Source organism: Squalius cephalus, assembly GCF_949319135.1.
Source record: "Squalius cephalus genome assembly, chromosome: 23".
Taxonomy (NCBI): Eukaryota; Metazoa; Chordata; class Actinopteri; order Cypriniformes; family Leuciscidae; genus Squalius; species Squalius cephalus.
Window position 1 is genome coordinate 23,113,173 of NC_137144.1, and position 22,624 is coordinate 23,135,796.

The 22,624-nt window shown below is 42.2% G+C and overlaps 1 protein-coding gene and 2 long non-coding RNA genes across 3 annotated transcripts in view; 1 reads left to right on the forward strand and 2 right to left on the reverse strand.

The window, feature by feature from the left end:
• Positions 1–22,624, reverse strand: part of LOC307151669 (uncharacterized protein) — a 125,583-nt gene that overhangs the window by 34,486 nt on the left and 68,473 nt on the right. The gene's annotated exons all lie outside the window — the stretch shown is intronic.
• LOC307151373 lies at positions 4,221–4,714 on the reverse strand. Its single transcript, XR_013819872.1, has 3 exons — positions 4,673–4,714; positions 4,385–4,482; positions 4,221–4,297 (listed from the first exon to the last, which is right to left on the reverse strand). It is a non-coding gene; the product is annotated as an uncharacterized lncRNA (long non-coding RNA).
• On the forward strand, positions 4,879–5,582 carry LOC307151374. The gene is made up of 3 exons (XR_013819873.1): positions 4,879–4,918; positions 5,024–5,104; positions 5,398–5,582. It is a non-coding gene; the product is annotated as an uncharacterized lncRNA (long non-coding RNA).

Sequence of the window (22,624 nt, forward strand, 5' to 3'; positions counted from 1 at the left end):
ATTATTCGGAATTAATATTTCCGTAACCCACCCGTTTAAATCCCTCCTCGACACAATGCTCGACACCATTCTCCAAGCAGTTTCTCCCAGGACTCTCCAATCCTACGTGACCGCATGGAGAAGTTTTAAAGCCTTCCACCTTTCCGACAACACACCATTCCCTGATTTTTCTATCCTTTCAACAACCTCCTTCATCTCTTACCTTAACAGCATTAAGGGCCTCCAAGTCAGGTCCATCAAAGGATACCTGAGCGGCATCCAATTTTTTCACAAATTGATACAAGGCACCCCCTCCCCGGAGATAAATAATTCTCAAACCTCCCTCCTAATTAAAGGCATCCAACGATCCCAGCTCACCCGTCCGGACTCAAGACATCCCATTACGTTAGATATTCTTACTAAATGTATTCATACACTCCGTACAGGCTACCAATCCCTTAACACCTCTCGCACACTCGACGCCATGTTTATTCTAGCCTTTTTTGGTTTTCTCAGATGCTCGGAACTGGCTATCACTTCCAGATTTGACCCAAAAGTCCACCCAAGCATCTCAGACCTATCAGTACTTGACAGTGAAACAATCTCTTTTCTGATTAAACAAAGCAAAACAGACCAAACCAAAAAAGGTCATTTTATATACATTTTCAACCTTTCATCACCAATTCAACCATACCAAACTATACTGGCATACCTCCAACTGAGAAACTCTCATGCTAAATCCCATCTCGAACCCCTATTCGTAGACGACTCCAACAAACCCGTGACACGCTTTTGGTTCCAAAAGCACCTCAATCTGTTCTCCAACAATCAGGCATCCCAGCAGAGAATTTCTCCAGCCATTCCTTCCGCATCGGGGCAGCAACCTCAGCAGCCCAAAAAGGCCTCTCCCAGCAGCAGATCCAAGCTCTTGGAAGATGGTCCTCAGATGCTTACCAAAGCTACATCAGGACCAACCGATTCCATATCAAAAAAGCCCACCAAACCCTTGTTGGGTAAAAAAAAAATAAAATAAATAAATAAATAAATTCTTCTGTCTTCTCTTTCCCCGTCCAGCGAGTATTGATCTCCCAGCGGACGCAACGAGAGCCTTATCAGTCGAGCATCTATGTCTTCTTTTTCTACGTCCAGCGAGTATTGATCTCCCAGCGGACACAACAAGAGTTTCCAGGCTAAGCATCTTCGTCTCCCTCTTCTCTGTCCAGCGAGTATTGATCTCCCAGCAGATAAACACAGAGAGTTCCCCAGGTCAAGCATCTTCATCTCCTCCTCCTCCGTCCAGCAAGTATTGAGCTCCCAGCGGACACAACGAGAGGTTTCCCGGTCGAGCATCCACGTCTTCTCTTTTTCCATCCAGCGAGTATTGATCTCCCAGCGGATGTTGCAAAAAATCTTCCGGTCATTTATGTTTTCTCTTTTTCCTGACTGACAAGGTTTACCCGTTCCGATGCCGTGACTATTGCCGAACATCCATACTTACCCGTCTGGACGCGGCGAGAGCTCCTGGCCAAACATCCAGGCTTCTCCTTGAAATCCCAGCCCGCCAATCTCTGCACTCTTTTCGGGGGGGTCTTTAAGTTGGCGGCTGTCCTTTGCTCACTTAGCTTTTTGGGGAGTACTCTGGGTTCGGGCCCAATTTCCGAGCTCGGAGCCCTCCCCCCGGACAGCACGCCAAATACGCATAACTATTTATTCTCTGATCATTTGTAATTGTGAACTCGTGAAATGATGTTTTATTAACAAAGTTCGGGAGGAACACGTTCTAATGATCAAACAATCAAGTCATTCCAACCAGCTGTCAGCAATCAGTAATCAACAGGTCCACTCAACAGGTCCACTCAATCAGCATGATTAAAGGCCTATAAATACACACAGTCAACTCACCCATTATCCTCGACAGTTTTCAGCATCCCTCCACCACCCCATCTCCTCACACTTGCCTAGTTATCTTCCTAACCAAGAGATACGGGGGGAGTACTCTGGGTTCGGGCCCAATTTCCGAGCTCAGAGCCCTCCACCTGGACAGCACGCCAAATACGCATAACTATTTATTCTCTGATCATTTGTAATTGTGAACTCGTGAAATGATGTTTTATTAACAAAGTTCGGGAGGAACACGTTCTAATGATCAAACAATCAAGTCATTCCAACCAGCTGTCAGCAATCAGTAATCAACAGGTCCACTCAACAGGTCCACTCAATCAGCATGATTAAAGGCCTATAAATACACACAGTCAACTCACCCATTATCCTCGACAGTTTTCAGCATCCCTCCACCACCCCATTTCCTCACACTTGCCTAGTTATCTTCCTAACCAAGAGATACGGGGGGAGTACTCTGGGTTCGGGCCCAATTTCCGAGCTCAGAGCCCTCCACCCGGACAACACGCCAAATACGCATAACTATTTATTCTCTGATCTTTTCACGAGTTCACACTTACATATAATTTGAGGGGGTAAAGTTTAATGCGTATTTGGCGTGCTGTCCGGAGGGAGGGCTCCGAGCTCGGAGTTTGGCCCGAACCCAGAGTACTCCCCCCAAAAGGCTAAAGAGCAGAGGACAGCCGCCGGACAAAAAAAACCCCGAATGAGTGCCAAGTTAGGCGGGCTGGAATCTCAAGAAGGGGCCTGGATGCTTGGCCAGGAGGGCCCGTGATGGCGGCTCACTGTGCCAGACTGACAGGCCCTGCTGGCCTGCGAATGAGGAGCAGTTGTAATTTGGAACGACCGAACAGGAGAGTTTTGCACCTTTCTTTCTCCGCTGTGAGACCAATGCTCGCTGGACAGAAAGAGGAAACAGGAAAAAGAAAAAATTGAGTACTTGACCGGGATATTTTCTCACTGCGTCCGCTGAGACCAATGCTCGCTGGATGGAAGAGAAAATGTAAATGCTCTACCGGGAAGTTCTCACTGTGTCAGTTGTGAGACCAATGCTCGCTGGACGAAAGAAGAAAAGGAAAGAGGAAAATGAGTGCTTGACCGGGAGGTTTTCTCTTCTCACTGCGTCCGCTGTGAGACCAATGCTCGCTGGACGGAAGAGAAAACGTAAGTGCTCTACCGGTAAAGTTCTCGCTGCATCAGCTGTGAGACCAAATGCTCGCTGGACAGAAAGAGGAAACAGGAAAAAAAGAGAAAAATGAGTACTTGACCGGGATATTTTCTCACTGCGTCCTCTGTGAGACCAATGCTCGTTGGACGGAAGAGATAATGTAAGTGCTCTACCGGGAAGTTCTCACTGTGTCAGTTGAGAGACGAATGCTCGTTGGACGAAAGAAGAACAGGAAAGAGGAAAATGAGTGCTTGACTGGGAGGTTTTCTCTTCTCACTGCATCCGCTGGGAGACCAATGCTCGCTGGACGGAGAAAGAGGAAACGGAAGTGTGCAACGTCCCCTGGAACAGAGAAAGAGGCTGGACAGAAAGATGAATTGCGTAGGGGTTTTAACAGGCGAGTTACGAAAATATACATTATGAATAGACATCACTGCTGAGGCAGTAGAAAAAATTAGCCAGAGAAACAGAGCTCCTGCTGGAGCAGAGGAGACATCACTGCTGTGACAGTGGAGAAGATTAGCCAGAGAAAACAGAGCTCCTGCTGGAGCATAGGAGACATCACTGCTGTGACAGTGGAGAAGATTAGCCAGAGAAAACAGAGCTCCTGCTGGAGCATAGGAGACATCATTGCAGTAAACACGTGGCCAACGTGTTTTGGAGAAAAACATTTATTTCATAATGTGATTTCCCCCCCACATTCAATTCTTTTACTTAAATGAAAGGTTAGAATTTTGCACATTTTTTTAATGAAAGATCAAAAGGATAAACGATGCAGATTTACTTTTTACAGCCAGCTTTGATCATATTTACCAGGGGTGCCATTAATTGTGGAGGGCACTGTATTCAGATAGAAAACTGTTATTTTGAATTGCATTACTATTATTTCAGAAAGTTAGCATTTTTTTACAGTATTTTGATCAAATAAATGCAGCCTTTGTAAGCATAAGAGACTTCTTTTAAGAAATATAAAACTATTTTTACCAGTTAGCCGATCATAACCAAATTCATTTTAAAAGTCTTAAAGGTACAGTACCAAAACTAGCCTGTTTAATTCTCATGATAAAATAAAGGCTGGAAAACAGTCATGTAAAACAAAAGTATGACTATGAGCTGTGAGTCAAAATGTTTTTAGTGACAAATATAGGCACCATCAAATTAATTTCATACCATGGGTACTTTCCCATCAGGGAGTGCGTCAAGGCTGATCTTCTCCTTTGAGCCCTTATAGATGATGTTACATACTCTGTTCTGTAAAAGCAATAATTAAAAATTTCTCAGAAAATGAAACAAATGCACAATTAAAAAACAAATGAACCCTAACTTTGAATAACGCACCTCTGCATCTGTGAGATATAGGCCATGATTAAGAGCAAAACAAGCGTCACCTGGCAACGCCACAACCTGAACCCCAGAGAACCCGTCCCATGAAAACACTGTAAAGAAAAGGGGTGAAGATATTGATCAAATTCAACAGTAAAAACTCCTTGCTGAAGTGGTTTTGAAGCTGTACACTGTTGATTTGTCTGTGTGTAAAAAATAAAAAAGCTAATTGTGACTTTATATATCACAATCAGAAAAAATCTGTTTGCGCATTGGATGTGTGATTGTATAATGTTAGCTCACGCTGTCGTGTTGGAATATTCAGGATCATGTCAGTGCCGCACATGTAACGCCTGGTGGAGATCCAGTGCAAATCTGGAACAGGATGTTTCATTAAATGTGCATTAACATCATAATTTGCCGTCTCTCGTATATCGAAAAGTAAATTGTGCATTAACATCATAATTTGCCGTCTCTCGTATATCGAAAAGTAAATTCTTTCTCTTTTCAGGAAACAGGAAGTGAAGGAGATTCAGGTGACTCAAGCAGGTAAATCAGCTTTTATATTTCATACATTTTTATTTACCGTATGTTCACACTGTAACTTGCAGGATTCCTTATAATGGAAGTCACTCATGTCTCTTTCTCTCTCAGATCCCCGACTTTGGACCTTCATGAGCTGAATGAGGATGGAGAGCACTGGATGGCTTATGAGAGCCTGAAGGAAACTAACAGGTGAAAAAAATAGATTTCGACTTAATCTTTGTCCTACACACTAGCACACTATACACTACACACCATACAAAAAGTTTTTATTCTTTATTTCATATTTAGGAAACAAAGGGGCTAAAAGCTGCTATTAAGGAAAATTGTATAAACTCTGCATGACAATTAAAACAATCATTTTGTTGAATATTGATGGAAATATAATTTGTGTAAAAGGAAATGGTAAAAATGTTTTAGTGAACATTAACATTCTTTTTAGTGTATATCTTGTGAGTAATATTTAAATACATCTTTCACTGCAGGATTCTGGCATCTCAGTTGCAGACTCAGGGACAGTCCCATGAGAAGGAGGTGGAGGGTTTGAGGGCGGAGCTTCAGCGGTTAAAGGCGGAGCTTGACCAGCAGCAGCAGATGATGTCAGACAGCTTGCAGCTTCCGCACGACGCTCGAATACAAGCAAGCCTGCAGCACGAGATCAGTCGCCTCACGCAACAAAACATGGTGTGCACACACTCACACTGACACATATACATGTACTGACAACAATCAGTGATCATAATAAATATTCTTCTGTATTAAAATGATTTCTGTCAATTATGGGAAATGTTGGAGCAGACGGGAAAATGGGACAAAATGATCAGCAAAAGAACTAAAGAAACACCTGAAAATATATATGAAAAAAGTTTGGGGAGCCTAAGGGTAAATATTTTTTATTTTGAATACATAAAATCAATACTATCAGTCAAGATTTGATTAGACTGAATTAGTTTTGTAGACAGATTGTGCCTACATTTGAATTACTTTTGGGGTATTCCAGGATGATTTTTATGTGGAATATATATGTATATATATTTATTTATTTATTTATTTATTTTTTGGTGGCAGCAGATGTTCATTTCGAGCAGTCCACTCCAGGGAACGTGGTCGGCGAGAGCGGTCGCACGGCCAGTATCGTTCGGAAAGAAAGGGATTTCCAGGGCATGCTGGAGTACAGGAGAGAAGACGAGAACAAACTGTTCAAGATACTCATCACAGGTGATACGAACATCATAAACATGTAGAATATCACTAAAAAACACAAACGTGTTTAGATTTTTTACTTTGCTTCATCAATGCAAAGATAAAAGGAAAGAAGAACTCTTCCTTTGACTCTATAGTTTGTATTCCACTGGACAGAGTAACTTTCAGTCTTTTGATCATGCTGTTTATCTACCAGAGCTCAAACCCCGAGGTGTGGCGGTGAATCTGATCCCAGGCCTGCCTGCTTATATTCTCTTCATGTGTCTGCGACACGCCGACTACGCCTAAGATGACAGCGGCATTTGAGTGTGGCAGGCTCAACACAATCTGGGTAACCTTTGATAATTTGGGGAATTTTAAAATGCCACTTGCCCGACGTAATTTCCATGAGCCTATTTTTATTGAGTAATTAGCTAGCCCACATAACGCACATCAGACAACTCAGTTCTCAACTATAGTTGAAGTCTGTAGGCTACTCTCGGCACACAGATTGATTAGGCAAGGCTACGTCTGTAGTGCAAGGCACACCATTTTATTATCTGCTTACCTTGATTGTCATCCAAACTTTCAAACACGCATCAGTGGCTCCGACTCCGAACCTATGCTCCGAACTCTCTCTGAACTTCTCACACGCAACTGACGTAACAGGTGCATGGTTTTCAGCAAATCAACGATCAGAGAATACTGTAGTGAGAACGTTGTAGGCAGATGTTACAGCTGTGGGCCTTAAACTCTTCTCCTGTCATTAATACGCTGTGGTCTAGTATAGTCATCAACAGAAAATTAACGGATTGAGAGGGGAGAAAAATGGATTTTGGCGTGACATTTCTTGTGTGTGCGTGAGAGCGTGAGATTGATGCTGAAAGCGTGAGTGTCAAGTCAGATGTGTGAGAGTTGGCAACCCTGACGTTTGATGGAGTATTTCTGTGCCAAAAATACTCTTTCCGGTTTGTCACAAGTTTCGGAAAGTTTTTTTCGAGTATGGGCCTGTGTGACGTCAGATGGGGTGGAATTTCCTTATATGGGTCCTAAGCATAGACTGTAAAAAAATATGGACGTAGTGTCCGTGACATCACCCGTAGGTTTCTGAAGACCGTTTTTGAAGCCTAAAGTGGGCGTGGCCGACCGTCACCATCTTGGTAGCGCGTCACTCCCGAATTTATTTATTTTTACAGTCAGACAATTAGCTGAGGTAACGTGACGGCTAACAGACAGCAGACAAACGGCTAATGATGACTAATGACCACAGCAGCAGGAATCCACCTGTCACTCAAAAGTGGACACCCTTAATTATGCAGAAATTTTAAGGCTTAATATAATTTAAACGGTTGAGTTATAAAAAAAATCACCCCCCTCACAGTTGTTATGAAGGGCAAAATTAGCTGTATAGACCAAAGCCATATACAGACACCAGGCTGTAAACGTTTTTTTCTGCTGTAAAATTTGGCATTTTAACATGGGGGAGATACAGATTTGACTCACTTTTGGACACCAGCCTCAAGCGGCCAGTCAACGAATTGCAGTTTAACTCACTTCCGTGTTGGTTTCAAAAGAGAGACGGGGAGGTTGCCGCTTGGTCCTAAGGGCACTTCTCCCGGAAGGGCGCGCGTGCACCCGTAGACCAGAGCGAGAAAGCGAAAGCAGTACGCCCATCAAAGCGCTGAGCTTGGCTTTAAAGGGAAGTCATCGGCTGCGCTCCAGTCAAAGGACTTAAAGAAATAAACAATTTCACCAAAAGAAGTGTGTTTTTGGTTGCCATGACAAGATAACCCTGCACAGATTCCCAAAGAACCCAGCGTTAAGAGACCAGTGGATGGAGTTTGTTTAAACAGAGCATCAACGGAGTTGTGCAAGTGTTCTTGTTTGTTCCCTGCATTTCGACGATGATTGTTTTATAAACAAGGCCCAGTTCGACGCCAGATTTGCAGATCGTCTAATGCTTAAGGATGGAGCAGTCCCAACGATAAAGGTTCACGGTCGTGCGTTGGAACCGCAGGCGGTGAGTAAAACTGCTTCAAATGTCTGTGTGTTGTTAGCTATCGGTGCGTAAGCACAGCAAGTAAACAACATGATCACGTATAGTTAATGTATCTATGGAGCATGCAATGTATGGTGTGTGTAAATACATTTGTTTAGCTGGCCACTGTAGGTGTCTGTTTGTTTATTGTAAAACCACACACGCTCGTGATTCTTTAGCTCCGCCCACACGGCACGCCTCCAGCCGCTCGTTTTTTTCCGGAAAGACTCGGAACTGCCTATCTTTCTTTTATAAATATAATAAAACTAAAGACTTTTTGGAGATATGAAGGATGCAATACTACTCTATAGGTACTCAATATTAACATGAGATTGACTGAGTGTTTCACCCCCCCCCCCCCCCCTTTAAAGTAAATGGATCAAATGGAGTCGATTCTATCGAGTCCTACGTTGGGAATCAGAGTCGACTCCGAAAGATCCGGAATCGAACACCCCTAGTAAGTCACGTGTCTAGTATCTGTAAAACTGCATTTTTCCATCGTAAAAATATATCTAAATTACGCCATATGCTCTCATTGACAAATGCGGAACAATTAGTTCATGCGTTCATGACCTCAAGGCTAGATTATTGTAATGCTCTACTGGGTGGTTGTCCTGCACGCTTAATAAACAAATTACAGCTGGTTCAAAACGCAGCAGCTCGAGTTCTTACCAGAACCAGGAAGTATGACCATATTAGCCCGGTTCTGTCAAAACTGCATTGGCTCCCTATTAAACATCGCATCAATTTTAAAATATTGCTGATCACTTACAAAGCACTAAATGGTTTAGCTCCGCAGTACTTGAGCGAGCTCTTAACGCATTATAGTCCGTCACGTCTATTGCGATCTCAAAATTCCGGCCAGTTGATAATACCTAGAATATCAAAATCGACTGCTGGCGGTAGATCCTTTTCCTATTTAGCACCAAAACTCTGGAACAGTCTTCCTACCATTGTCCGGGAAGCAGACACACTCTGTCAGTTCAAAGCCAGATTAAAGACACATCTCTTTGACCTAGCTTTCACATAATACATTATAGACTTCTATAATTTAATGTTAGGCTGCATAGATTAGGTCAGCCGGAACCGGGAACACTTCCCAAAAATCCTGATGTACTCGTTACATCATGAGAAGAATGGCATCTACGCTAATTTTAGTGTCTGTGTTTATCCCGAGGTTTTCCCGCAGCCTGCCGGATCCAGGCCCGTATCCAGATCTGACGAAGGACCTTCGCCTGGACCCGATGACAACGCAGTGCTGAAGTGCCAACTAGTCTCTCCCTATGGAGGATCCCACTACCACTCTACAGATAAGGCGTTGTCGGGAAAATCCGTTTCGCGTTCCTACCCCAAAGCAACAAAATAAAATAAAATTCTTTATCAAAATTTATAGGGAAAGACAAGTACTTTGTTTAGGCTTGGCTTGTAGGGAATTCCAAACCTGCATATATTCAAACGCACATAACTATAGAACTCATTCTAAATGCTCATGTGAACGCCACAACGTTTCTCACAGATTCGCGTTTAAAGTCTGTGTAGAGGGATTGGTGTCGTCTTAGCGGCCCCTAATTTAATAACAAATGATCATTGCGACGGAAGCAAATCAATCAAAACTAACTTCAGATGGAAATAACTTAACTCTGCTGTAAAGCCGAAACAATCTCTGTTACCTTAAATTATACGCTTATCTCTGTAAAGCTGCTTTGAAACAATCTACATTGTTAAAAGCGCTATATAAATGAAGATGACTTGACTTGACTTGACTAGTACTGACCACTAGAGGCCACAAGACCTTCATCAGTCAAGTTTGAAAAAAAATATCATAATTTTTAAAAATCTGATTTATACCACAGTGTAGTATATGTAGATGTCTGTTTTTAGTTTAGTTTGTGTATATAACTTGTATTTTGACATGACAGGAAATTATTAAGATTTAACAAACCATTCTTAGATCATGCTGGGATAACAAAATGAAAAGTTTTTTTTTTTTTTTTGCATTAACTTAAAAAAAAAGAATTAACAGTTTTTAATTTAAACAATTATTATGAAATGCTGGAATATCATTTAGTAGTTTTCTATTATTTTTTATTTCTGTCATTGTTTATAATAATTTGATTGTAGACTGTAATTTGATGGTTAAAAAATATTTTATATATAATTTTTTAAAAATGCAACCGCATTTCTCTGGTGTATTTATATATTTAATATGTCAAAAAAAATTTACCCCTTCACATCAGGTATAATGTGTGTCAGCTGGAGGAGTGGTTGCTGGATAAAGATCTTCAGGGCAGTGGAGCTCGTGAGTCTCTGGAGCCTCTGATTCAGGCGGCTCAGCTTCTGCAGATCAAGAAGAGCCAGGATGTGTGTGTGTGGTGAATGGAGCCTTCCAAATGAAACTGAGTTGAGTTCTGATGTACTGTGTCTCTCTGGGACAGATTGTGAAAATTCTCCGCTTTCAGAGTCATTTTTTCAATGTTTTTAAAGCAGATATTGTTTGATTTTTTTTTTCATGGTTAAACACTTCTCCCTCCTCTCCACAGAATTTATTAAAGGATCGTAAGTAGTCTTCTCAGTTACTGATGGACGCTAAGATCATTTTCTCAGTCACTTTCCCCTTCAATCCTTCATCTGTGGCCCTCGAGACCATCCAGCTCCCCAGCAGCCTCAATCTGAGCTTCCTGACGCGAGTGTAAAAACACACCAGTGATGTCATCACGGATCCTACAGAACAAATAGAATCAATCTGCTTCGATATAAAGCCTTGGATTGTATTTATATGGTCACGTTTTCTGGGATGATTGATTACACTTGCTGTATCACTGTAAACTTTAAAGGATTTCACTTAAAGGAACACTCCACCGTTTTTTGAAATAGGGCTTATTCACTTTCTTTCCTACATTTAGATAGGTGGGCAAATGCATTTTTGTCTCAGTGCATGCATTGTTTTAGTTTGACAGGGTCGGCGCTACCTTAGCTTAGCATAATGAATGGAATCCTTTGTTGCCAGCTAGCATGTCCTGAGTAAAAGTGATATAAAAAAAACAAAAAAACACCTAATTACTTCTTGTGGCCTGCATATTCACAACAAGTACAAATAGCGATGCAGATTAACACTAGGCAATTTCCTATGCAGTTATTAACTTGGGACTATATTAGGGGGAAGCACAGGCGAAGCACTGCTACAAAAATGCATTTGCCCACCTATCTAAATGTAGGAAAGAAAGTGAATAAGCCCTATTTCAAAAAACGGTGGAGTGTTCCTTTAAGAGATTAATTTTAAACACATTTCACTGTATTTGTTAGTTTATAGCTATGTGTTTTGTGGGTTAAAATGGGTTTGTAATTTTTAGGACCTCAGTTATGTTTACCTCTAATATGTCTGATGCCTTTAGAGTGTCTGACAATGAAATATTGCTGTAAAGCTAAAAAGAGACAGGAACACTTTTTTTTCTTGGTCTTTATAAATATCTTAAATATTTGTATGCAGTAGTTTAATGTAAAAACTTTATCAGTATCGCCATGAGAAATATAAAACCAAATACTAAGATCTTTCATATGTTCATTCAGTGTGGATAGTTGCTTTGTCATTTTATAATGACCTTGGACAATTGTTGCAAACTATCCCAAGTTTGAATGACTTTGAATATCAGGTCTTAGAGTTTAAGTTAATACAGTAACCAAAACATGACTCAAGAGTTAAAACAATGACATGATGTTTTTATTAGTTTATTTATTGCAAAAACATTATGCATGCATATATTCTATAAGTTTTAAGTTGGTTATATAGAGGAATACACACCTTTTCAAATTATTTGATTTTAATGACAAAAGATGTAAAATATTTTATGTAAATGAAAGCAGTTACCCTGAGAAGTATAGCCTAATACTTGACAGTTTGGTTTGGATTTTTTAATACAGTCATTTAAAACATAAAAAACATTTTGATGTCAATATTATACAGCATCCTCTTCATTCTTAAATTTTGAGATCTTGGGCATGTCATGTGCACCTTTGATTTCTGAATGTCCCACAGGCTCAGGAATGGAGCACAAAGACTTGAATCCTGAGCTGTGAGAGACAATTGAATGTAATGAGCTACAAATTATCCTGATATCAATCCGACTGAACCGTAAGCTGAACTTCTCATCTCCGGTCACTGTTGGGGTGGGGGTAAATGAGTAGATGTGAAGTGAATTGATGTCAAAGGAACAACTGACAGATCTGTCAAAACAAACAATTTATTAATCAGGTAGGAATTAAAAAAAAAAAAAAACAGGGACATTCAAAATTTAAATGCACAATAGACTCTTTTTTTCCACTTACAAAAAAGCATTCGTAATCTGTCTTCATGAAAACGCTCTAGTGTTTTTTTGGTGAGAAATTTTAAATGACATCTCTTTAATTTTATTTGTTACACAATAACAGTTAAGAACTCCTCAGAAATGTTCCCACACAAATATGAGTCAAACATATTTACAAGTTTTGATGGAGATATTAACAAAGAGAGATCTAACTGATTGGTTACTGCACTTATTAAATAAAATGTATTTAAAAACACTATATTTGGAGACTTTACATCATACAGTTACACCAAGTTCCCTGATTTCTGAACAGAGACAGTATTTTGACAGAGACTGAATTCATGACAATACAATATTCTTAATTTCTTTAACTGAAATATGGCACTTGTTTTTAAAAAAGTTATACGAGTCCACATTATTTTAAGCATTTTTCAAAATTATTATTAATGTCAATTGTAATTACTGAATTAAAAACTTTATTTTAACTTTAAAAACTTAATTATGTATTACTTTATATATTTACAAAATTGACAGCAGCTACAATATAATCAACATTTATTCATATGTACTGTGTATGTTGGGGTTAGAATGCTCTAGCAAAACGTTTGAACAGAGCAATGTTATTAAATACACAAACATTATTAAGGCATCTGATTTGGTTAAGGCATTTTTACGGTTTTATGGTGATAGAGGTTTACTCGTTATGTGCAATGTAAAGCTATAAAATCACCAGCATTTGTGCTTTTTCTTAAAATACTGACCAAAAACATTTTAGACACGATTCACTATCGTGGAAATTAGTACTCTATAAATAGCATGCTGTATGCTGACTTTGCAATTGAGTGTTCAACTGAATCATGTTGTGCTGAAGCATTTGGTCTTGTAATGATTAATATATTTACATTTCAAAAGGAAACACTGCTTTTTCCTTGATATTTAATAATATCTTAATTATTTTTCTGTGCAAAGGTTTACCAGTCATTTGAATTATGATGCCAATCACTATTGAAAAAGATAATTTGATGTACTTTGAAAACTGATGTATTCTGCTTCTGATATGTTTGAACTGTAAGCAGAGCTTCTAGACATTGTAGACCGCTCATCTCCGCTCACTGCAAAATACAAAAAAAAAAAAAGTAATTAAATTTTTTTTTTTTTTTATTAGAACAACACAGTGTGAAAATTCTGACATTTAATAGCACATTCAATAGACAATAGCACAAAAATCGAATAAGTTATAACATAATAATAATAATAATATACTTTTATAATAACAAAAAAAGTTAGTTTAAGGTACTAGATACAAATACACACTAGATACTAGATACACACTGGTAGGTAACACATACTGCAATTATATGTTCTCAGGGAAATCAGTAAAGGGTGTTCTTTTAGACATTTTTAATAAATAATAATAATAATAATAATAATAAATATATATATATATATATATATATATATATATATATATATATATATATATACAGTGCTATGCATAAATTTAGACACCCATGCTAAAGTTGACTAAAAAGAGGAATAAAAAATCATCTTTTGGAAATTGAACTTAATGCCTTAATTTAAAAAATTAGGAAAAATCCAACCTTTAAGGACACCAATTTTCTTTGTGAATGAATAATGTATCGTAAATAAATAAATGTTCTTCCTTAAAATACAGGGTGCATAAGTTTGGACACCCCTATGTTAAATTCCCATAGAGGCAGGCAGATTTTTATTTTTTATTTATTTATTTATTTTATTTTTTTAGGATACTATGCATCCTGATAAAGTTCCCTTGGCCTTTGGAATTAAAATAGCCCCACATCATCACATAGCATTCACCATACCTAGAGATTGGCATGGTTTTATTTCAGTTAGCCTAATAGCTAGTTTGATTTGCATTGAGAGATGATCTTATGGAAAGTACTCCATGCCAATCTCTAGGTATGGTGAAGGCTATGTGATGATGTGGGGCTATTTTAATTCCAAAGGCCAAGGAAACTTTATCAGGATGCATAGTATCCTAAAAAAATAATTAAAAAAAAGATTTAAAAATAAAAATCTGCCTGCCTCTATGGGAATTTAACATAGGGGTGTCCAAACTTATGCACCCTGTATTTTAAGGAAGAACATTTATTTATTTACGATACATTATTCATTCACAAAGAAAATTGGTGTCCTTAAAGGTTGGATTTTTCCTAATTTTTTAAATGAAGGCATTAAGTTCAATTTCCAAAAGATGATTTTTTATTCCTCTTTTTAGTCAACTTTAGCATGGGTGTCTAAACTTATGCATAGCACTGTATATATAAACTAAAGAAAACATTTTCTTACACTGATCCCAAATAGTATACAGACTTTTTAAAATTTTCATTTATTTTAAATAAATATATTTAAAAGTATTTTGTTAGGTTTTAAATTTTAAGTGTGTTTTATACAATGGTTTATCGGATTGCCAAATGTCTGAAAAAAATGTATCAGCATGATGGTATAAAACTTACATTTCTCATCTATTACCACCCTCTGCTTCTTATACCAATGACGGAAATGAGTGCAGGTAGAAGAGCAAAATATGTAAAGAATGTTGCTTGAATATGACTATTGTATTGCAATAGGTAGCATTTCAATGTTAAAGGGGTGGTATCATGGCCTTTTCGCAAGATGTAAAATAATCTCAGATGTCCCCAGATTGTGTGTGTGAAGTTTTAGCTCAAAATACCCCACAGATATTTTTATATAGCATGTTAAAATTGTCACTTTTTGAGGGTGAGCAAAAACGCACCGTTTTGTGTGTGTTCCTTTAAATGCAAATGAGCTGCTGATCCTGGCACAGTGGGCGGAGCTTCAAGAGCTCTTGTGTTAGTAGAACCTCACACACACATGCACTGAAAATTTAAAACAACTTTTTGCCTTTTATGTTCAAACCGAAGTCAGACAAAGATTGAGAGACTCAAGAAGTGACAACATGTAGACAACATTTCTGAATGTTAAGTTGATGAATTTATGTAGCTTGTCATGATAATCTATAAATCGTGTTCCGGGGGTGGGGTTTATGTAAATTTTAGGGTTGGTGATGTCACTAACCCGGGAGGAATGTGGTGTAGTCTCTACCAGCTGTTTGTTGTAGTCCTTAAAAAACAATTTCTTTAAAAGCAAATATCTCCCTTTGCTTTGAACTTTGAGCGTTGTAACTTTGCAGATGTTGTTTATGCACAAACAGCAACATTACACACTAACTAAAGTTAGAAAAGTCAAATCATAATCAACCACCCCTTTAATATTTAATCAAATCTAGTACTAATAACATAATTTTGCACATAATACTACCAAAAAAAAAGAAACTGTGTGCTGCAGTACCAGAATGGATGAAAACAAGTTCCCTCATTAGCTTAGAATATTAAACTAAAAGTGAATTTAATCATTTAAAATCTATGATGTTTTAAATAATACATTTAAACATTTAAATAAAGATATATATATATTCAAAACTCACACATCCAAGATCGGTTGTAACCCACCACCTTTCTTGGGTACAATGAAGTAGGGACTGTAGTGTCCTGACCTCATATTGGCTGGAGGGACCGGCTCTATCACGTCCTTCGCCAGTAGGACCGCGATCTCCACGCGCAAGACATGGGCATCGGCTGCTCTCACTGTAGTGGAGTGGATGGCCCGAAACTAGGGGGGATACCGGGCTTAGCCGAGCCTGATGGTCCGAATGAGTCAGCGAGAACGCTAACCAGGCTCTCAGAGACCGTACAAGCGGAACCAAAGGGACCGTAGGCGTACCCGGAGTGGGGAAGCGAGGTGGAACGGCTCGGGATGCTCTCTCTGGGAGGCGACCCGTAGCGGAATCTGAGTGTGCTGAGCAACACTTACCTGGTTCCACGGGGCAGAAGGTGCAGGAGGCGGCTTGGTTGCGTTCTCGAACCGCACACTGTTGCCTGCTGGTGATAGAAGAGGCGGATGAGAGTGGTGAGGATTCTCTCCTCCCAATGCTCTCCTGGCCCTCTTCAGACCCAGAGATAGAGGAACTGCTCTTTTTTTGAGAGAGAATTTAGGTACCACTGTGACTCCAGTGGTGGAACACTCAAAAGATTCGTTCCTCGGCCCTCCACCAGGATAGAGCAGCTCCACCCATCTCCGGGTCACCCATCTCAGGGGTGATGGTTTCACCGACCACTTAAACAGCAGCTGAGACAGGCGGTGTCATCCTCCTGCAGCGGACACAGTAGAGCAGGCTGTGCCGGAGGGTTTTTTTTTTTTTACAGGGGATGACACACTTGGCGACGAGTAGACTGAGCAGCTCAAATCCAGCTCAGAACTACCCTCGTGCAATAAGAGTGCCTTGGCCTCGCATGCAGGGCAGAGGTGGCTCGCCAGAGGCACAGCCACCCCACCATAGAGGGTAGCGAGAGAGGTGAAAACTTATACAGAATTTGGCACTTTTGGCGTTCCATATTTTGGCACCAATATAGCTCCATACTGCTAAGTTTTCAAAGCACATCCGAGAAGGACCCGGGAAAGCATGGCTGTCAGTTCTGAATCTGATTCAGCATAAGCACACACACTATTACAGTGGGAACTCAGCATCACCCTCATTTCCTGAACGAAACAAGCCCTCTCTCCGATGCAGCAATCGACATCTGCCCTCAGCTGGAGCCCTGAATGAAACGCTAGGTTCCTCCAATTTTGAAGGACCAGCAATCCCATCCAGAAGCTGCACAACTTGTGATGCGCTAGAGAGGGAGGAGCCTTAGGGGGTTGGTTCCCCAAAGGAGAAGCCCTCAGCTCTCAGATCACCCAAGCCATTCTACTGAAGTAGACCTCTCCTGGTGGCCACCAGGGAGGGCGCTACAACGGAGAATAGACAAGGAGACCGCGCAATGCAGCCCGGCAGCTCGACGGCACACAACCTATTTTTTACAGTCTATGCACACGACACGCTGAGGAGCTCTCGCCGATCTCCACGGTCTCCCAGAGTGTCGAGCAGACCTGCAGCTGTTCTTTTACACACAAGCAGCGGCTGGCCAACAACAGAGGGGACTTGAGCTTTCCGGAGAAAGAAGATTTGACCGGCGTGCCGACGTGGTCACGCTGTATTGCCCACCAAACACGAGAGATCATCTTGAAGAGCTTGCTCGTTGTTTGATCACTCAGTAGATTAAACAGCATCGAAATGCTCGGCTCCGAAGCAAAAAGCGGAAGTGCAATCGCACCAGCTGCGAGGCTGCACAGCTGATGCAAATGATTGCACGCCAATTTGCATTGGCTCGTTTAGTTTCACTCAAAGTAGATTGGCCTCTCTAGCGAGATTCCTATTCGTCAATCACCACGACGTACGCCATAGTGACCGGACGATAGGGAACAAATATAATGGGTACCATTCTGATCTGGTCCTCTAAAAAACAAGATCAAAAGACATTTAAAGCATTTCAGTGTCACCAGTACACTGTATAACAGAGGAGAGATGACACGAAACAATGATGTTCATTTACTTCACGAGTTCACATGTTAATGAAATCTGATGTAATATTATAATGCGTATTTGGCTTGCTGTCCGGGGGGGAGGGCTCCGAGCTCGGAATTCGGCCCGACCCCAGAGTACTCCCCCCAAAAAAGCCAGATAAACGCAGGACAGCGAGCGTAGAATTAATCTCCCCAAAATGTGAAGGGTATGTATTTACCAAGGAACGAGCTTGCCTATTCGACTGGGAAGGCTCTCGCGACGTCCGACGGGAACTTGGATGCTCACGGCATCGGACGGATGAGCCCGTTCTGCAGTTGAACTGACAGCTCGATGACGCAAGAATTATGCAAGCGTGAATTTGAGAACGAGTTTAACCGTTCACCCAGGAGGGCTCTCGCAGCATCCGACGGGAACTTATATGCTCACGGCATCGGACGGGTAAGCCTCGCCAGGTTGAACGGAGGGCGCCCGCTGGACTCGGTCGGGAGGGACTGGCGCTTCGACGGGGCTGGGGCACGGGAATAGACCCCTCGCGGCCCGACGAATGGGGAGCCCACCTAGCGACACGAGTGCGGCCGTCCGGCGACGACTAAGACAGGCAGGCTCTCACTGCAATTCGAACGGGAGGGCTCGACCGGCGCTTCGGAAGGGGGACTGAGCCCGGCCCACGAGCGGGGAGCCGTCACTGCGTGCGAACGGGGGAGCCTGCAATTGACTGTAAATATGTTAATTATTGAAGCGAGTGTAAATACGGCGAGCAAAATAGATTCGGAAAGTGGGTTTGAACTGATATCGGTGCGGAAGGTGACGAAGGATGTGATGTAGCAGGTGATGGAAATGAATGATCTAATTAGTTAGGGCTTGGTGAGCGTTTCTGATGTGGAAGCGGCTGGATCTAATGTAAGTGTTGAAAGCTTCAGATGACCAGCGACCGAGGGTTTGAATTTGTTGATGGGAGAGACCTTTTTGTGCGGCTGTGGTAGCTGCTCCGATACGGAATGAGTGGCTAGAGAAATGATCTGCTGTGACGCCGGATTTGATGAGGACTGCTTTAAGGTGCTTTTGGAACCAAAATCTCGTAGCTGGATGATTGGAGTCGTTAGTGAAGAGTGGGTCGAGTGGGGATTTGGACGTGGAACGTTTGTACTGCAGGTAGTTAAAAAGAGCATGGTACGGTTGGATGGGAGTTTGTGAATTAAAAATATAAACGAAGTGACCTTTTTTAGCTCTGTCAGTTTTACTTTGTTTGATGAAAAATGATATGGTTTCATGATCTACAATCTGTAGATCTGAAATTGTAGGATGAATGTTTGGGTCGAATAAGGAAGTGATGGTCAATTCGGAGCAGCGGAGGAAACCGAAGAATGCTAGGATGAACATTGCTTCTAATGTATAGGCGGTGTTGGTGGAGTGGTATCCAAGACGGAGTGATGAAATGCATCTGGTGAGTATATCGATTGTGATTGGTTGTCTGGTGTCTGGGCGAGTGGGGCGGGTTCTTTGGATTCCCTTAATTAGAAGGGACGTTTGGGAGTTATTAATTGCAGGTGCAGGTTTACCGTGGATTAATTTATGGAAGAATTGAATGCCGCTTAGATAGCTTTTTATGGATCCGGCTTGGAGACCTTTAACTGAATTAAGGTGCGATATGAACGAAGTAACGGTTAGAAGAGAGAATTCGGGAAACGGCAGGTTGTGAGAGAGGTGGAATGACTTGAACGATTTCCACGCGGTGTAATATGTTTGCAGGGTTCTGGGAGAAACTGCTTGGAGGATGGAATCAATGGACGTGTCCAGGAGGGATTTTAGCGGATGATTTATGGGAAGATCAGCTGAGAATAAGGAGGTACTGGGGTTGGAGTGGGGTCTGCTTCTGGTGCCAGCAACCTGAATTTCTGAAAAGAGAAACGGGAGAGAGAGTCAGCGATTTGGTTTTGAGCCCCTGGAACGTGTTTTGCAGTTATTAAGAACTGGTCACATGCGGAGATCCAGATAAGGCGTCTGAGGAGTGGCATTAACGCAGGTGAGCGAGAACGACCTTTGTTAATGCAATGAACGGTTGCTTCGTTGTCGCAATGGATTTGGATGCTTTTTGATGACCACTCTTTCCCCCATAGGGAAGCTGCGACAACGATCGGGTAGAGCTCGAAAAGGGCCGAGGAGGCTGAGGACTGGGGTGTGTCTAGGAGCTGAGGGGGCCAGGGAGACGCGAACCAGCGTCCTTGGTAATAGCCGCCGAAGCCGGTCGAGGGAGCTGCGTCTGTAAACAATTTGATGTCGAGGGGAAGAGAGATAAAGTCGTCGTAAAAAAAAGTTAAGCCGTTCCACTGGTTAAGGAAATTCATCCATAATTTTAGCTCGTTTTTTGACTCGTCAGAAAGGATGATCCGATCTTCCAGCGCGTGAACGGATGAAGTGAGGGCGAGAAGATGCGCGATAAAGGGGCGGCCCTGAGGAATAATGCGTATAGCATAATTTAGGTGGCCCAGCAGCGAGAGAAGTTCGCGTTTTGAACAATCTGAGCTGTCTGTAAAATTGGATGCGATTAAGATGATACGATCTATTTTTTCCTTAGGCAGTGAGGCCTGGAATTTTACTGAGTCCAAATTGATGCCTAGGAACTCGATGGACGTAGCTGGACCCGATGTTTTCTCCTGGGCTAACGGAATCCCTAGTTCAGCAAAAACTTTTTGCACTGTGAGGAGGTGAGCCTCGGGGATGGCGTTGTATGGTGAAATTATTAGGAAATCGTCGAGCAGATGGAGAAAGTTAAGCGCACGGCGAAATAATACTTGTTCCGCCAGTTTACACCGAACAAGTGCCACGAATCAGGGTGGATTGGCATTACTTTGAAAGCAGAGGAGATATCTACTTTTGCAAGCCATGCGCCTCGTCCAGCTATTTTAATCATGGTTATGGCTTGTTCGATGTCATGGTAGTTGAGAGAATATTCTTCGAGAGGGATGAGACTATTGATGCTCGGATATGGAGAATTATGGGGGGCTGAAAGGTCTATTATCAACCGCTTTTTCCCCGAGAATTTCCTGGTAGCCACGCCAATAGGGCTGATGCGAAATTTGTCAAACGGGGGAGCCTCGAAAGGGCCTATCATAAACCCGGATTCAATTTCTTTTTTAATTAGTTTATCTACTACTTCAGGCTCCGCTAAGGAGGACTGAAGATTAGCGCAGATAATGTTTTGTGTGGGATGACTTTCTACGCCGGGTTTAAAGCCTTGGTTGAGACCTGTCAGCAAATAATTTGTGAAGTTGACATCTGGGTGGTGTGATAATTCCTCGGCCAGGCGGAAAACATTCACAGGAGTCGAGAGATAGTTTTTGCATATTTATTTACAGATTTTTTGACTGGGCAAACCACGCGGGCGTGTGCGCCACCACAGTAATCACAGACGTGGAGAAAACGACAACGTTGTCTTGGGCATCTCCCTTCATTGAAGTTTCTGCAGGAGAGAACCCAAATCTACGTCTGCACCTGCGAGGATTTGGGCTCTGATGTTGTTCGTCACTGGAGGAGGTTCTGCGGCAACTGCATTCGGAGGGGCTGGCTGAGGAGTAGCTGAGAAGAGAGAGAAAGGAGAGCGCACTTGGAGTGGGTTAAAGGGAGGAAAAGTCGGGGCTGTGGCCGATTGCGGAGGCATCCTCGCGCAGAGATCGGCCCCCGGGATAGAAGGAGGAGGAATAGGAAGAGCGTAGTGTGGAAGGGGAAGGGGAAGGAAAAGCGCCGGCGATTGACCAGCTAACGGAGGCATCCTCACGTTAGGGTGAGCACCTGGCGCTTGGGAAGGAGGAAAACTGAAAGAAGTAGAAGGGAAGAAAAACATTTGGGGATCTTGTGTGAAAGTAGAATTGCAGAGATCTGGAGCATGAGGTACCACGGTGGGAGGGGCAGAGGAGAGGAGTTGACCCGGAAAGGTTTGGCGCCCTTCCGCGACTGGATCCGGGGCGCGGCCCAGGCTAGCGGAAGGTCTGCGACGACGTGGCGCGGGGGCGGGGCCCGGCGCTGCGGGTAAGGAAGGTGTAGACGCTGCGGGACAAGCGATCGGGGCCCGGCGGGCCTTGCTCGTCCGAGCCGATGAGTTTGGAGCTGAAACAGAAGGGTGAGAAGATTGTAAGGTGACATATAAATCAAACAACTCTGCTTTTTTCATCCTGCGGGAAAAATTTGCATCTGAATTAAGTAAGGCTTGTCTCAGCCCCTTAACTGTCCACTTCCCTATGGGAGGGATGTTTGGGGGCGCTGAAAGGTGGGAAGGCGCAGAGGAAGACGATGAGGAAGATGATGAGTTCCTCGCTGGTGGTGGTGAGGGAAGTCTTCGGCGTCTCGGAGTGTGCGGAGAGGATCTAGAAGGCCGGCGTCCCCTGTTAGAGGATAGAGGCTCGATGTTGTTAGCTGCTGGAGAGGAAAGGGCCGCTGGATCAGCGGTTTGCGATGGAGACACCTCCGTGATGAAAGAATCATCGTCGGAGGGGAAGAGCTCTAACTCGGACATGACGGCACGAAGGCGGAGTACGATGCTGAGAAATTTGTCATGAGACAGGAGGTAAGGGAAGGCTTTATTTATACTGCTTCTTCTTGTACTGATTGGATGATTACCTGAACATGCTCCTCCCGAACTTTGTTACATAAAACTTCATTTAAGACAATGAATTTACAACATTCAAAAACAAAAATGTTCAAATAACATTATTGTATTGTTTTCTATG